Below are 18,996 nucleotides of genomic sequence, written 5' to 3' on the forward strand. Positions count from 1 at the left end.
GCATTAGTTTTCCATACATGATGAGATGATTTATAATTTAATATTCTAGTCAATAAAGTTATGTTGAAATGAAATGTAACCTATCTTCTTCGTGTGCCGGATGGCTCACTGACAGTTGGGATTCCGACGGTCGTTTCTCCAAAATCGTGATCCAAACTAACAGTAGTCCGACAGTTGTAATCCTGATTTACATATGCTATTTTCCCTCGTGGGGGTCCACGACCCCATAGAGGGAGAATAGAATAGCAAGCGAGTGGAGTGAGCCCACAAGGGCCCCTCACAGTCAGCATCCTGAGGTTGGAGAAACGACACTCGGAATCCTTACTGTCGCTGAGTTATACCTGAGCTGAGCAGAGTCCTCAGGTGACCAGGATGCCACTGCGTCCAGTGATAGTCACAACTAATCATCCTGTGACATCAGCTCCCCACTCCTGGAAGGTGGGTGCCTGTCTGCCTTTGCATGGGGATGCCCAGCATTTTCCTGGGTGCACCCAGTTTTTGGGGGTACACTGGGCGTCCCCATGCGAATGACCCCTGCCTGCCTCCATCACCCCCACACACACACACACACAGTGCGAACGCCACAGAGGCTATGCTAGTCACATATGCATACGCAAAAATGTGCATGCACAGACGGCAAACATCAGCCCCCCCGGTGCAAATACACCAGGGACCGAGTGGATCAGAATGACCCCCTTGGTGCATACTACAGTCTCCTGCTCTCTCCGCTGATAATGAGGATACATTTCTGTCTTCACGTTGAGCAGGTGTTATTCCCCTACAGGGCTGTGCGACAATGTGTGTAGCAGGCCATTAGCCTTCTGTATGCCGTCACGCCCATACAGACATCTGGCTAGCAGATCTGTGCCCCAGACCTTTGCTAAACTTTATGTCTTTGCCTTCAGAAAGCGGTGCTCACAAGTCTAGCAGAGTGATTTCCCCAAACGACCTGCACCTTGGGTGGGACGTTGTTAGTCTCATTCTGCCCTATTAAGACATAGACTGTGACATTGCTACGTTGTTATGGGGGCTTATTAATCACTTATCGGGTGATTGTATTTAACATCACCACTATTTGTAAATTAAATATCACCCGAACATATCAAAATGCACCCGCTGTTTTGCTCCCACTGCAGTGTTTTTGGAGTGAAGTGACCCCATCAGCATCCTCTTCACTCTGGTCCACTGACCATGCATGTGTCATTCATTAATGATATTGGAAAACAATCTAGGAGTTTAAATTGACAACAAACTGAGGTGTAGTGAAAAGTAATTATGCCTCTTTATAAAGCATTGGTCAGACCACACCTTGACTATGGAGTACAATTTTGGGCCCCACACTACAAAAAAAATCGTACAACAGGAAAAAAGTCCAAAGAAAACTAGAAAGTGATTTCACCTGGGTGAAAAAGGATAGGCGCTGCGGGGTGGAGTGTTGAGCCAGCTGCTCACACACAGGGGACGGTCAATCCCCAAAAAAAGAAACACAAGAGAAAACAGTATGGTGGAGCGCTTGATAAATTAATCAGAATAGTAATAATAAACTTTAAAACTGATCAATTGGGTATCACAAAGAAAGAAATTAATTTAATTTAAACTGACGCAATATACATTAATTCATGGTATATATAAAAAAAATATTGCATATTGTAAATCATGAAAAATGGTGCACTTGTTAGTAAGATATTGGATGGACCGTGATATACTTAGGATATGTCCCGCTTGTTCCTATGGATGCTCTCATCAATGATCAAGCGTGGTCTCCCAAATGATGATGGTGAGATAACTGGTATGGTGGGTGTCCATAAACCTGCCTGGATGCCTTGACCTTGATTCTGGTGGTATGAGGTAGCTCGGATAGACTCTGAGTAGTTAACAGGTGGTGGTGTCCCAAAGCGAATCTCCAGTAGAAAAGCAACGGAATAAGATGGATCCAACGGGAGAAAATCGGTGGAGAGATGTTCCAAGTGGGATAATAAAAATAGGGTCCAAAGTCCAACAAGGAAATGTCGTCCTTTTTGTCATCCTGGGACAACTTGCAGAAGACATATTCCTGGTGCATGCGCAGTGAAGGGGTGGGGGGGGGGGATTTGCGGGTGAGTCCAGACAGGGACTGTATTCTGTGTATCTATACCACTCGCAGACCCCTAGTTACAGCCCTGTGTTAGAGTACTTGCAATCCCCAATTCATCATTATTTGCAACTGTGTTTATGCAAGTGCCAATGGCGGCGTTCCAAGAGTCACTGGCTGCGTTAAATTAACCTTAGAATCTCTGTGTGTACATGTGGTAGGGAATATAGATTGTGAGCTCTACTGGGGCAGGGACTGATGTGAGTGTTCTTATATTCTCTGTACAGTGCTACGGAATATGTGTGCGCTATATAAATAACTGGTAATAAATATATAGTGTACAAGGGCCCTCATTCTAGTTTGTTCGCTCCCCTGCACATTCTCACAGGGGAGTGATGCTTAGTGACTGCGCATGTGCAGCCGCTTTGTGCCAGCGGGCTTATTCGCCGGCCCGTTCACACCTAGCAGTGCGCCGAGGGGTCACGCCCATGGGAATTCCCAGTGATTCATGAGCATCCCCATGAAATCACTTGGCATTCCCATGCTAATGCGTCCATCTATCAATATATACTGTATTTATATATATATATAGAGAGAGAACACATATATAGTTCAGAACTCAGCCACAGATGTGATATCGAAGGCTTTCAATTAACTTATTTAAACTGGCAGGGGAGAAGAGGTGCCCCCTTGGGTGCTGTAGCCCGGCAGCAGATGACTCCGTTGCCTCCCAGAGTTTTGCCTCTGCTTGTAGACCAAGGAAGGCGCTGAAACTGCGCACAAATCCCACCGATAGTCACACTTCACTGATTAAAATATTTATATGAAGTATCCTTGCAGCAGATGGGACGGTTTCTTCTTGTTGTGATTCTGTTTGTAGCTTTGCCCCCTGGATCTCACGCCATGAAGTGTCTTTTATTAATTTGCAGAGGAATCTGCAGAGCCCAGGTGTGAATTCCACCATGTACAGAGCCCATGCATCAATGTGAGTCATATGGGGAAAATATTCCACTAAATGAGCTTGTTTCATACTGACCTCTGTGCAGTAATCAACCACTGTCAGGATGTGTGTTCCAGATTAGCACTTTCTACATCTGAAGGTGGAACAAAACAATACAAGATATCCCTGGACTCGTTCCTGGGGATGGGATGGAGTGCTGAAGCTGGGGTGGGGGGGTTACTTGATGGGATGGAAATATTATTTATTGATTACCAGTTATTTATATAGCGCACACATATTCCGCAGCGATGTACAGAGAATAGTTGAACATTCAGTTCCTGCCCCAGTGGAGCTTACAATCTATATTCCCGTGTACCCGCCTATGTACTCATGGGAACATCAAGTGTTTTAATGGGGACACGCATAAAACGCTGGGCGTACCCATGGCGAGTCCCGTTACCGCCGCCGCCCGTCCCTACCCCGAAAAAAAAAAAAGTAAAGGCCCATACACACTGGGCGACTGTGAGATGAAATCCGTCCTCAATGGTTGACACAGGAAAAGGTCGACACACATTTTTCATGTTTTTTTTTTTTTTTTTTTACAGAGTTTCTTTCTTCGTGGGCATAGCCGCGATAATGCTCGCCATGGTGATTTCTGCAGCGCTGTCTGAATGACTTAGGGGGGTGATTCAACATAGAACGAACAGGGCTGTCCGCATGTGATGGAAAGTGTTAGCGTTCGGCGGGACGGCGTTAAGGTGTTCATTCGCTGCCTAGCACGCCAAGCTGAATCAGGACCTAAGTACTTGCTTCTTAAAAAATAAGGATTTCATTGTAAATACAGTAATTGATGTTCAATAGTCAAGCAACTATCCAGGACAATGCCAAGTGTCTGCATGCGATTGGTGTACTGTAGTTCTGAACCACCAAATGTACCGTAAGTCCTGTGAGTTGGCTACGCTGAGGTGTTGTCCTGTGACTTACCATAAGGACCTTGGTCTTTTCAGGGTTCAGTTGCAGCCAACTGGCATCATCTACTCCTGGAGATCAGCCAGTTGTCAGTACCTGGAGCAAAGGACAGGTACAGTTGTGTATCATGTAAATAGCAGTGGTAAACCAGGCCAGGGCATCTGATGTTGTCACCCAGTGGTATTATGTGTGCTGCAATAAACATGGGGGATAGTATAGAACCCTGTGGAACACTACATGGCATTTGCACTGGTGAGAAATGATCTGAACCAGCACCATCCAGTCCACAGAAACTCTTCAGGTGCTCCATAAGAATCCCATGGTCTCTATGGTATCAAATGCTGCAGAGAGATCCAGAATTATTAAGATGGAACAGTCACCTCTGTCTTCAGTAGATCATTCGGTACACATACCCGGGCTGTTTCGTGCTATTTCTTCTTCTGAGCCCTGCCTGGAATGGATCATAAATCTCATGGTTTGACAGGCAGCGTTCTAGTTGAGCTGCAACCACTTTTCCAGTAACTTTTCCTAGACAAGGAAGGTTTGATGCTGGTCTGTAGTTCTTTAGTTTTCAAGATAGGCTGACAAGTTAAATTACTGCTCTTTCTCATAGGTTTTCATAAAAAAACAAAACTACAGGCTATTAATTTGAAGTTGAGGTGAATTATCAAGTAAACGTCTCCTTTACAAAACGTTGGTGCACTTTGCTTGTCCCGTGCATGACAACTATATTTTGTGACTGTGCTAGGTATAATGGAGATTTTTCTTTCCTACCTAAAAAAATAAGCATAGTTATACACTTTCATATTACATCTAAAGACTTCGAAGGGGGAAATTTACTAAGATATAAATGGCTCCAAATAGCCGTATTCATTCGTACCCGTTTATGTCCGGATCCAAATTTACAAAGGCCAGTATACGGGCATTCAAATTCTTTTGACAGGTGTGTACGTATTCCTATTCCAGAATGTGAATGCATATGACATCGAAAGAATATTAATAGGAATCACCATTCATTGGAATGGTGATTCCAAATGTACGAACCGGCCGTATGTAATATACAGCCGGTATTTGAGCCGAAAATACAGCTGGAAAATACTTCTCGTTTTACAGCCATATCCGTGCAGGCTTCCATGTGTAAAAATAGAAATAAATAAATACATTTAAATAAAAAGGCGCGGGGTCCTCCCCACAGCTAGAACCAGCCCCGGGCTGAAAGAGCCAGTCCTGGTTTTAGAAATTCAGGGGCCAAAGAAGTTGGGGGTTCCCTGGTATTTCTGAAACCAGCACCAGGCTCAAGGGCCGGTCCTGGTTCCCAAAATACAGGGGACAATATGACTATGGGTCACCGTATTTTGATATTTTGACAACCAGCATTGGGCCCAAACACCCAGCAGGGTACTGCACAGCTGGGGGAAACTATTTACACTAATTCACAAAAACATTATCCCCCTGACTGTTCAGCCCATGCTGAAACCCTGGGGGAGTGGGGATCCCCCTCCAGAATAACCCCAGCCCAGGCTGAAGCCTTGGGCTGTCCCAACTGCCCCAGGGTGGTGGGTACCAGGCTGATGTATTGTGTAAAAAATAGAATAAAAACTATTGTGCTATTGACAACCAGCACTGGGCCCAAACTCCCAGCAGGGTAATGCCACAGCCGAGGGCAAACTATTTACACTAGTTCCCAAAAGCATTATCCCCCTGACTGTTCAGGACAGGCTGGGACCCTGGGGGAGTGGGGAACTCCCTCCAGAATAACCCCAGCCCAGGCTGAAGCCTGGGGCTGTCCCTGGTGCCCCAGGGTGGTGGGCACCAGGCTGATGTGTAAAAAATAGAATTAAAACTATTGTGTTTTTTTTTAGAAACTACATGTCCCAGCAAGCCTGCCCCGCATGCAGGGACATGGAGAACCTCCAGTCCCAGCATGTAGGCTATTAAAGGGCCCACTGGTACTTGTAGTTCTACAGCAACAAAAAACAGTGAAAAAACACACAGACATAAGAGTAATAAAATATCAATACATACTACATTTATTCATACAATACTTACTGTACCTATGGATTCCAATGTTGGCCTATCCCATTCTCCAGTAGAAGATCCAATCGGTACCATATACTTAATGAGGCTTCCGGCATAGATCACGTCCTTTTCGATCTGTAGTAGCAGCCACGGGGTATAAATTAACAAACCGAACACCAATCCCACGAACAGAACGAACCGCAAATGTATGTTTACATTTGCAGCCCCTCCCCTGAACTAGGGGATTGGCCGTCCCCCAACCAATCAGGAGCGGAGCTCCACCGGAGGCCACCCCTGATTGGCTGATACATTTATGATTCGTTCTGTTTGTGGGATCGGTGTATTTCTAAATCTTAGTAATATCCCCTTATGTGTTATTTTCAAACAAAAATGTATACTGTTTGGCAAAACCCATACAAATGTCCCGTACTTTCTACCGGAATAGCCCAATTTTGAATTAAGTGATGGGCACCAAAATAGTGTAATACTCCTGCACACTTAAGGACATACAGATGCTCTAGACCAGTGGTTCTCACCCTCGGTCCTCAAGGACCCCCCCCCCTCCCCCAACAGTGCACGTTTTCCAGGTCTCCTGGCAGTTGCACAGGTGCCCTCATTATTCACTGACACATTTTAAAAGATCACAGGTGGAGCTAATTAATTCACCTGTGATTCTGTGTGGAGAGCTGGAGAACGTGCTCTGTTGGGGTCCTAGAGGACCGAGGTTGATAACCACTGCTCTAGACAGTAGTATTCTTTACAATTTTCTTTTTCCTGTGGGGACATTTTTTTTCCCATGGGAGGAAATGTGTTTTGTTTTAGTTTTTTTCCCTGTAAATGTGTATGATTGTGTGTTTTATCCCCCTGATAACAGACACTGTGTCTGTTTTTAAATCATACTGTATGAAAATAAAAAAAGTATTAATTTTAACTATAGTTGAAATTGGCGGGTGCTCCAAAATGTCTTGCACAGGGTGCTAAGACGTAAAGGGTAGAACCTGAGATCTCGAGCACGTTAAAGTTGCAGGTTATCTGGGGACAGTCCATTTTTTGTGTCAATACTACAGCATGACCAATGTAACCATCCTTTGTACCTCAGGTGCCTGCACACAATCTGACCTTTACAAGAGTTAATAAAATCTCCACAATACAGTAAAATCCAGGAATTGTCCCGGGGAACGCAGAGAATCCGAGTGTAAGCACAATTCGGCTGAAAGCAGTAATTATCATAAGATCCCTGTCAGAATATTGCATTATCCGGGAGAAGGTGGGGAATTTCCACCATCGAAAACATAGCAAAATATCAGCCCCGCGCTGTCAAATAAACCAGACAAATAACTTATTGTGTCTCATTCTGACATTCACATTTAGGAACATATTTATAATATATATTAACCTCTTCCCTCTGCGGACGAAGCTCATGAATCTACCTATAGATTCTGCAGGGTGTGAGTGTAAATGTGTGTCTATCTGTCTGGAAACATGGGGGTATATGTTACAAGACACTGGAATAGTGCGGTGGGGTGTAACTTTTTTGGAAAGTATGTGGATGGTTTTCAGACAATATCTAGGTCGATAGTAGGTCAATACTGAAGGTCATTCTGTCTAGGTTAGACATGAAGAGGTCGACATGGGTGTTTGACAATTTTTGAATTTTCTTTTACTTTTTAGACTTAACCAACCAAGTGGACTCGGCCTTAGAATGTTAAAGCATTAAACGAAATATGAATCAAACCAAGAGATTATCAGAGTTATTTTCACGGCACCCCCTAGTCCAAAAGTTTGTTACGGAGAAAGTCAGAAAAAAAAATATTCAATGAAGTTGGTTGTGTTTATATATTATTCTTATGTTATGTGGTGAGGGACAGGATTCATTTCTGTTCGTCCACGAACTTTATGATTGGAAGCCAGCAGTACCGGTTTTGCCTACTACATTGACCATAAATAATTTAAATTGGTCTTGAACCATAAGTGCAAGTGCCACGGAACCACATTTGGGAACAACAGATGTAATAGAACTGTAGTTAATATGAAGGTTCTAGAGCACTATTCATAAGCGTCTGTGGCCGGTGCTCCCTAACATTCATCCGTATGGTTCACCAATATAAACCGGTAATACATCAAAGTAAAAATGTTCCAATTGTCCGGCGAAATAGTAAGTGTAAAGTTCCACAATATGTAAGTTGTGTAACTTGTGAATTACAAAGTTGCCGGCAGAAAGGTGTAGGTAATCCGTGTCTGTCCATATCTTCCTGTGTAAAATTATTTGCTTTTAATTAATAAAACTCCCCATTGTATGGAGGAGTGGATCCTTTGCACGCCTAATAAATAAATTATACTAGTAAAATAATAATAATGCAAATATCTGCCAGCGCCAGATCTGTTACAGACTTTAGATACTATGGGGTTAAGTAGTGGAATTAGAGGATAACGCAGCTCATTGACAAGAAAGTGAGTTTATTCTTTGATATCCTACGTTCAGTTACAGCTGAGAAACCAGAGGCGATGAAAGGACCGTTACACACTCTAGATCCACAGCTGCCATTCATACTGTATATATATATATATATATATATATATATATATACATACAATCATTAGCCTTTCATAGCCTTGCCACAACCAGAATGCAACCAGTAACTCTCCAACTGTACATGATGAGACGTTAGGATACGTTGATAGTGTCTCTGAGTGGGGCATGATTGGACGTACCTGTTTCTGCAGCAGCAGGTCAAAACTTCAAATTTGTGAGAAATTTGTACATATTGTACATACTGTATGAGTGTATTTTGTATGCGTGTGTATATAAATATATATATATATATATATATAGAGAGAGAGAGAGAGAGATGCATTAGATGACATTTATTCTTCTTTCACTCAAATAGCTCAATCACCCCAATATTAAAAAAAAAAAAAAGCTCCTGCATTGTACAAACCATTAATACATAACAAATTCTCAATTTGATGTGCATGGGGCTCATTCGGTACCTGGTAATTGCTGTGTTCGGCATCACAAACACTAAAATAATAATCACATTACACATGTATAGCACCAACAAACTAAGATCCCGTTTAAGCTTGCAGACATGTATGCTATCATATGTAAATATAAGATATGTCACCAATAAATGTAACTACAGTATATGACTATATATATATATATATATATATATATATATATATAGAGGTATGTGTGGGCGGTGGCACTCGACGGAGAAATAAAACACAGCAGCCAGGTGATCCCGACATTTCGAGACCTCTAGGTCTCTTTATCAAGGTGCAAATGAAGAACCTATATATATACACACAAACAAACACACACACACACACACACATATATAAAAGCGCCACTTATGAGGGTCACTAAAATCTAGATTTTTATGGTTTACCCTTGGACCATCTATTAACCAAGCTAAGAGCTTGGTATCTTTTGATTTCTATATCATCTTGCTCATTTATTTCTCATTTGTCCTGTATATTTTTATGCTTTTTATGTATATTATGCACCATTTGTTCATTAAATTGTCTATTATATTTTTTTATTTGCTCACCTGAATTATTTTACATTTTAAATTCTAGCTTCCTTAGTTCAGAATCTAAAAAAAAATATATAAATCATTTCAATATTAGATACTAATTAAACAGTTTCTGCCTTTCCCCCCAAAGGGATTAATTGCTTAATTAACTCACAAGTAAAAATTATTTTATGGGATATTTTGGTCTTATGGCTTAATGCACATCAACAAAATGCATATTTATGTATTACTAAATGTCCAAATTTCCTTTGCAGTTTTGGAACTTGTATTTCATTAGATGGGAAAAGGGAGAAGAAATATAAGGTAAAAATTCAGATCCTTCACATACTTTTTTATTAATAATAATAATAATAATAATAATAATAATAATAATAATAATAATGACATTTTATTGGTATTTTCCTAAGAATTTTCCGTTAGCCGCTTTGCATCTGGTTTATTTTTGTGATGATTTTATTATGTTCTTTCTCTTTGGGGAGTTTGGGGCGATTTGACCCTTTCTGGATTATCCCCTGACCTCTGTGCCTTTCTCTCTCTCTCTTAGGCCTAATGATGTGCTATTGCTTCATAATAATATTTAGCGTATAGGGGATTGCTCTATATATACTGTGTGTATAGAACCTGCAGCTCTTTGATCAGATTTACCTGTAATTATACACAACTTTCTAGTTCAAGTTGTAGAGGTTTCCTGATTATTTTACTGCATTAATGATGTGTTAATAAAAAAAAATAGATAATTGTATTTTATTTTTTTGACAGAAGCTTATTTTAAAAACAATTATTTAATTTAAAAAAAAAACAGTTTTGCTTTTAATGGTATTTAAAAAAAAAGCTGGCATGACATTACTGACAGCGAATTCAATCCAAGCCTGCTAAATAAAAATAAAACTTAATTTGTCAACTTTTAAAATAACTCACAGATGTCCCCAAACCTGTTAATGCAATCCGATCATTTTTAGATTTTTTTTTTAACCCCCTTAACCTAAATGTATTTGACATTAACATAAAAGTAATACAAATGATGCTTATATATAAATAATATGTTTATCACCATATCACGGTCATCACTAATAATATCTCAGATTCTGTACACTATGTACATTCACCTATGCCTTATAACAACCTACCATTAAGGCAGATGCAGCCAATGGCTAGATTGGAAATTACTGACAGACCAGGGGGCCATCCAGTGAAAAATGTATCAAGACCCTCTTCTCTGTCATTCCTTTTTACTACATCTTCTTGTGTTTTTTATTATTGTTTTTGTTTTACTATGACCAACATTTTATAAATTTACAGTAATATTTGATTACATTTTTTATTATTACTATTATCATTATTATTATTATTATTATTATTATTATTATTATTATTATTATTATTATTATTATTATTATTGTTACCAACGTACAATGAAGCCTTTACTTCAGCTAATTTGTCTTAACTTCTTTAGACATTTATGCTAAAAATAAAAAAAATAAGTGTTCTTATAACTTTTAGAGGTTGATCAGTCACCATTTAAAAAAAAAAATCCTTTTGATTTATAGTTTTGAAAGTTGACCTAAGACAGCAGGAGTAGGTTTATCCAATACCCCTTGTTTGTTTCCGGGCGACGTTGGTTGGCACAGTTGGCGCACTTTGGTAATAACAGGCTGCTACATCACTGACAAGTGAGGGAACAAATCTCACTACAATCCAGCTGAATAGTTTCCCTACTCCGATTAATGCAGGGACACCAGGAATGCCGCCTCTCTCCGGGAAGGGGCCATCATGACAATTTCACAGTCCAGCGTCTTGAGCTGACCGACAATTCCACAAGGACGATCAAAGGACCAGGGGGCTACATGGGTGACAGTCATCAGAGTCCTAATCCTGTTAGTGTACGAGGTGTGGATTTCTGGACTCCTGCAGTCTCTCAATAGGCCCCACTTCCTCTACTGGGTGGGGGGGGGGGGGCACAATGTTTCCTGCACCCCTCTTCTACCCCAATGGCTCCACCTCTCCCAATGTCTACAGTTGGCTGAACAGGGCTCCTCTATCCTTAGATCATGGCCTGTGACCATTACATTAAGCTTCCAGCTGTTGCCCAAATTATAAGGGATTCTTCTAGGGCTTCTGAAGCTTAGCAGACGCTTGGCAACACTTCCACCCACCCCACAAGGCAATACAGGGGCTGACTGAGAATTTGCAGTGATTCCTAGCCTGCTCCAGCAACGCTGGTATGTATATTCCCTATCACATGTCAGGGGTCCGCATTTCGCATTATGGTAATAAATCTATTATGTCAGGGGAATGACACAGGGTCCTCTCCATTCCGTGATATCTCTTTTGTTACCCTCCCAGGACAATTATATAATCTCTCAGCCTCACCCTGCAGAGAGTGCAGACTTTCTGTCCCTCAGTAATCAGGATTCAGCTGGTTAGGAGAAACGTATGGATCAGTGACGTCGGTGGGCCTGGGACGGTGCACAAACTAAACTTGAAATAGTTTTAGAGCCCAGGAGCCTTTTTATTAATAAGTGAAACACCTATTTTCTGAGTGCGAGCACGGTGTTTAGCCTGGCAGTTAGACTGTTATTGAAGGCCTTTGGGTGTTTTTTTATAAACTTTTTTTGGTACTTATGTAGTATCTGGACGCCCGATTAAAAAATCGGGTCCATCGCATCACATCGCATGCGACCAAATCGCATGCGATGGACCCGATTTTTCCATAGGATTCAATGTTAAAATGGACTGAGTCCATTTTAACATAGGATTCTATGGGAAAAAGGGTCCTTTTCATTTCCCCACTATCCAACTACGAATGGAGTCGGATATAAACCTGTGGCGAGCATAGCGAGCCACCGAGCCCGAAGTGTGGCGATCGCAGCGAGCTCCCGCGAGGGGATGCGGAATACTTTTTAACGAATCCGCGTCCCCTCGCGGGGCTCGCTGCGCTCGCCATGCTTCGGGCTCGGTGGCTCGCTACGCTCGCCACAGGTTTATATCCAACTCCATGCGTAGTTGGGTAGTGGGGAAATGAAAAGGACCCTTTTCCCCATAGAATCCTATGGAAAATCGGGTCCATCGCATCGCATGCGATTTGGTCAGATGCGATGCAATTATCGGGCGTCCAGATACTACATAAGTACCAACTTTTTTATATCATTAATGGAGCTGAAAGTTCAAATCTGTGCAACAAACTCCACTGAATACAGCTCCCATGTATGTGTATATAGGAGTCCATGCACCACTGGCAAAGTATGGGACTAGCATTTCCCTCCCCCATCCATAATTTAAGCATCCTTTTTAGGCGCATAAGCTGAAAAGGGGATGTGGCCATGTGGGGAAGGGGAGTGGCACCGCAATTGTACACCTAATTCTAATTACACCACACAGTAGTAACCCTTACTCACATTACACTGCATAGTAATGACCCTTATTACACCACATAACAGTGTCTCTTATTCAAATAAAACCTCATAGTGGTGTTGCTTATTCATTTATGCCAGTTACACCAGGTGGGTACACACTGCACATCATGCACTCATTTCTTGAATACTTTAATCTCTGGAGCCCTGAGTTGACAGCAACAGTGCTGCAGAAATCACTGGGGAAATTGCACCGTGGCTAGAAAAATCACTGCGAAAATGGTCACATCCCATTTCCTAATAGATCTGCGCATGTACACTACACTCTAGCACAATGCTAGTGTCTCCTAGTGATCCTAAATGCTCAGAGTCTGTACTGTGCTGCCAGAAAGAGAGGAGGGGGCCCAAATGGAGACTGTACACAGGCTCCCTCTCCTGTGTAATACACCTTATACACATTACACCACACACTGGAGCACCTTATTCACATCTTGCTACATGGTAGTACCCCTTATAAGCATTATGTCACACAATAGTGTCCCTTACACCTTGTACCACATAGTAGTAGTGTTCATTACACATTATGCCCACATAGTAGAAGTCCACTTACACATTGTGAAAACAGTAGTAGTGCCCTTTACACATTACACCCTCATAGTAGTTGCTCCCCTTACACATTATGCCCATGACAGCGGCGGGCCATGGGTACCCCCAGCGATTCAAGGGGGTACCCATGCAAACCCATGCTCGTTCCCATGTAAATGTGGCGGTGATGGAGTGTGACGTCAGCTGCCAGCCCTGTCTTTGTCCAAGCACATGCTGACTTATATTTGCAAGTCCAGGAGAAATCATGTGATGGTCAGTGACCATCGCATTATCTCTCCTGCTGCGGGACATGCGAGGGGATGTGTTTTCATAACACATGGTTGCGAGGGGATACGGCGTTGAGGGGATGTGTATTCGCAGCTTCTTGAGTCAACCAGAATCAGGCCGTAGATTGAAAGCTCCACTCTGGCAGTGACTGCTGTGAATGTTCAAGTATTCTCTGTACAGCGCTGCGGAATATGTGTGCGCTATATAAATAACTGTTACTAAATAATAATAAATAAATTGGAGAGAGATAAAGAACCAATCAATCCACTCCTGTCCATTTTCAAACAAATGACAGGTAAGAGGCTGGTACTTTAGCTCTCCGCAATGCTTAGTACATCTCCCCCATAGAGTCACCAATATTCTGAATAACTCAGGAATAAATGAACCAGGTTATTAAATCAATATTTGTAATCTACAGTATTAGAAAACTATGTTTCAGAGCTTACAATCTACAGAGCTGCTGGGAACACTGTGATTCTCACCACAGAACCCGAGTGTGTAAGCAATCCCCAATGTTCTCAATGTCTGAAGCCGGACTGTATTTACCACCCTCGTTTTTAGGTTGCAGACAATAGTTTCTTTATGCCAGGCTGCAGCTGAGGGTCTTATCGCTGAATATCCCCTAAGACCACATTACACCCTGGATATACGGAGCTGTAACAGAGCCCTCACTCAGTGTGGGAATAAATCGCTCACATGTTGTATTTCTCTGAGACTGTATCACACGAATCTGGTGGTCCCAGGTCCTGGGTTATTGCACGTCTTAATACAGATTTGCAGTATGACCCCGCAATTACGGGAGAATAATCCGGGCATGTTTCTAAATGGCATGGTGCACCGATGTTGGATGCAGCAGTAGGATTTTGTGATTGGAGCACAGATGAGGCGCATGGTCTGAGAAATGTGTTGAAAAATGTAGTGGGCATTCAGACTCCGAATCAGCCCCCCTGTGTTTTATATGTCTCTACATCTGGTCCTATGTGCACTTCTGGCATGTAGGTGTCTATGTACTAAGCCTCGGTCAAAGATCTATTTAAAATAACAAGAGCTGGTTGGTACTTTATCTCCAACCACTTTATCTCTCTTCTTAATAAATAAACCACAAAGTGCCAACAGACTAAACTTATACTATCATTTTTCAAACATTGAAACATGGCAGCTGGTACTTTATCTCCTTCCACTTTATCTTTCAACAAAGCTTAGTGCATTGCACTGCGCGTGTGTCTCAATGTTTACTGTACCATGACGCAGAACAAAGTTGGATACAAGGGAGTTTATTTACTAAGCCTTGGAGATAAAGTGGCAAAAGATAAACTGCCAGTGCCGATTAATTTGTAGACATTTAACTCCAGCTACAGTTGTAGACATATATCTAACAACCTCTTCAGTTGTAGACATATATCTAACCCCCGCTTCAGTTGTAGACATATATCTAACTACCGCTACAGTTGTAGACATATATCTAACTCCCACTACAGTTGTAGACATATGTCTAACCCCCGCTACAGTTGTAAACATATATCTAACCCCCGCTTCAGTTGTAGACATATATCTAACTACCACTACAGTTGTAGACATATATCTAACTCCAGCTTCAGTTGTAGACATATATCTAACTCCCGCTACAGTTGTAGACACATATCTAACTCCAGCTTCAGTTGTAGACATATATCTAACTCCCGCTACAGTTGTAGACATATATCTAACTCCCGCTACAGTTGTAGACATATATCTAACTCCCGCTACAGTTGTAGACATATATCTAACTCCCTCTACAGTTGTAGACATATATCTAACTTTAACTTCAGTTATAGACATAAATCAAACCCCCGCTTCAGTTATAGACATATATCTACCCCCCGCTTCAGATGTAGATATATATCTAACCCCCGCTTCAGTTGTAGATATATATCTAACTCCAGCTTCAGTTGTAGACATAAATCTAACCCTGCTTCAGTTCTAGACATATATCCAACCCCGCTTCAGTTGTAGACATATATCTAACTCCCTCTACAGTTGTAGACATATATCTAACCCCCACTACAGTTGTAGACATATATTTAACTACCACTACAGTTGTAGACATATATCTAACTCCAGCTTCAGTTGTAGACATATATCTAACTCCCTCTACAGTTGTAGACATATATCTAACTCCAGCTTCAGTTGTAGACATATATCTAACTCCCGCTACAGTTGTAGACATATATCTAACTCCCGCTTCAGTTGTAGAACATATCTAACCCCGCTTCAGTTGTAAATATATATCTAACTTTAACTTCAGTTATAGACATAAATCTAACCCCCGCTTCAGTTATAGACATATATCTAACCCCCGCTTTAGATGTAGATATATATCTAACCCCCGCTTCAGTTGTAGATTCAGTTGTAGATATATATCTAACTCCAGCTTCAGTTGTAGACATAAATCTAACCCCCGCTTCAGTTCTAGACATATATCCAACCCTGCTTCAGTTGTAGACATATATCCAACCCCCGCTTCAGTTGTAGACATATATCTAACACCTGCTTCAGTTGTAGACATATACCTAACCCCCGCTTCAGTTGTAGACATACATCTAACCCCCTCTTCAGTTGTAGGCATGTATCTAACCTCCGCTTCAGTTGTAGGCATATATCTAACCTCTGCTTTTGTAGACATATATCTAACTTCAGGTCCAGTTGTAGACATATATCTAACCCCAGCTTCAGTTATAGGCATATATCTAACCTCCGCTTCAGTTGTAGACATATATCTAACTACCGCTACAGTTGTAGACATATACCTATCCCCCGCTTCAGTTGTAGACATATATCTAACCCCCGCTTCAGTTGTAGGCATATATCTAACCTCCACTTCAGTTGTAGACATATAACTAACTCCAGGTCCAGTTGTAGACATATATCTAACCTCTGCTTTAGTGGTAGACATATCTAATCCCCGATTCAGTTCTAGACATATATCTAACCTCGGCTTCAATTGTAGATATATATATATCTAACCCCTGTTTCAGTTCTAGACATAACTGATTCCCAATTTGAAGACAAATATCTAACCCTGCTTTTCTTATGGAGATGTATCCAACCCTGCTTCCGTTGTAATCAGGTATCTTCACCAAACCTCTGTACACACCTCAGTCTATTCCCATCTGCTCCATTGAAGGGTTCAAAGACCACAAGTCTTGCATCATTCTTTCACAACAAAGAAGAGTAAGTAAACAATTTAAGTAATTTAATTAAAATTAAATATTAAACACATTGCATATTATAAGGCGACGAACCTGCATTAATTGTACGGCGCAGCCGTGAGCAGTAATTAAACACAGGAACACTATTGCCGGTGGCTTCCTCTGGAGAGATGTTTACTTAATTAAAATTGCTGTAATCATCTTATTATAAAACAAATCGTAGTCTTAGACCGGAGACCTGCGGTGCACGGGAAGAATATATTTCTGCTGCTGAATATGGAATTGTGCCACTAGCAACTTTCACTCCATTTCTGCAAAAGTATTTAAATAAACATGATGTTGGCCCGCTGGTATCTGTAAGACAAGGAAAGGCTGCTGTGGGTCACTATCCTCACGTGCCACATATTTATATGTATCGTACAAATTAGTTGCATCAAAGTTTTGGGTCCATTAACGTTTGGGTACATCACAGGGTTTAAACCATGGCGCCTTCTTAATATATGGTTAGATTACAACGTAGACTGTGTACAGTATTGAACAGTGGCATAATTAGTATATTTGCGCCCCCACGCCGATACCGGCAGCGCGGCCCCCCTCCCCCTAGCCCTCCCACCCACCTTCCCAAGTGAAGTTAAACACCCCCCTTACCCCTCCGCATGCCGCCACTGCATTCAGGGTCTCGCAGTGCAGATCTTCTGCTGGCTCCTCCTGCAGTTCGAATGAAAAATAACTATCACAATATGGCTGCCCCCTAATAGCAGACAGTTTTAAAGGATGCTAGAGGAGGCCCAGCATTTTGTGATAGTTATTTTTGACCCCCCTCGCCTCTAACGGAACAGTTGACACCCCCCCCCCCCCCCCCCCCGGCCAGCAGATCTACCGGTCCTGACACTCCTACTGGTACAATGAAAAAATGTCCCTTGCAAAATGCCCACTGCCTCACAGCAGACAGTTGTTAAGGAGGCCTCCACCTACTCTACCCCCTCAATAACTGTCTGCTGTGAGGGAGCAGCCATTTTGTGAGGGGCATTTATAATGGCAACAGAAGGAGCGCCGGGAATCCAAACAAGAAGATCTGCTTTTCCCAGCTGAGCAGTAACAGACCAAGCACCTGCGCGCCACCGCGGGGTCTGTGGAGCTATTGTTACACCACTGAGTTGGACCCATCTCCCTGGCCAGAGTGCAGTCCACATGGTCTAAAATTGGTTGGACAAACATTCATTGTTTTCATGCACTTTGCATACCCGAGAGACTGGATGTGCAGGAATCAGCGGGGAAATGTGCTGCAGACCATTACCAGTGTAACACCTTTTGGATTGGATATTTATATCCAGGGACTGCAGTTGGAGTTTTGTTAAGTTGTCAGCAGTCACAATAACTTAGTCGTTTCCGTTCTGGAAAACACCTGATTTATGCAGAGCGATCAGATGTTTGACATTTTCTGGATTATAACTCGCATTTACTAATGAGCGTCTGGTCCTGGTGGATTTAGATTCAATAATTGTTATAGAGTAATTGTATTGTAATTCATAATATTGTATCCACAAATCAATATATGCATAATGTGATGATTTGATTATCTGTATATAAGGGTTATATTGCTACAGTAACAGTACATTTCCGCCAGTTCACATTATGCCACACAGTGCTCCCAGTTTATATTATACCACATTGTAGTGCCACCAGTTCACATTATGCCACACAGTGCCCCCGGTTTATATTATGCCAGATTGAAGTGCCTTCAGCAGGGACTGAAATCAGGGACTGATTTAATCAGGGACTGATTAAAGGTTCCATGTGCCCTAGGCTAATACACATGTAGCTCTCCTTATAATGCTGCTATACACACGTGTATGGGTTCTCAGGGACTCACCAGTCATACAGCCCATGTGCATGTAATGCTGCTATACATATGTGTATGGGCGCTCAGGGACTCGCCAGTCATACTGGCCATGTACATGTAATGCTGTTATACACACATGTATGGGCACTCAGGGACTCGCCAGTCACACTGCCCATGTGCATGTAATGCTGCTATACACACGTG

This window comes from Crinia signifera, chromosome 7 (assembly GCF_055691185.1).
Source record: "Crinia signifera chromosome 7, ASM5569118v1, whole genome shotgun sequence".
Lineage (NCBI taxonomy): Eukaryota > Metazoa > Chordata > Amphibia > Anura > Myobatrachidae > Crinia > Crinia signifera.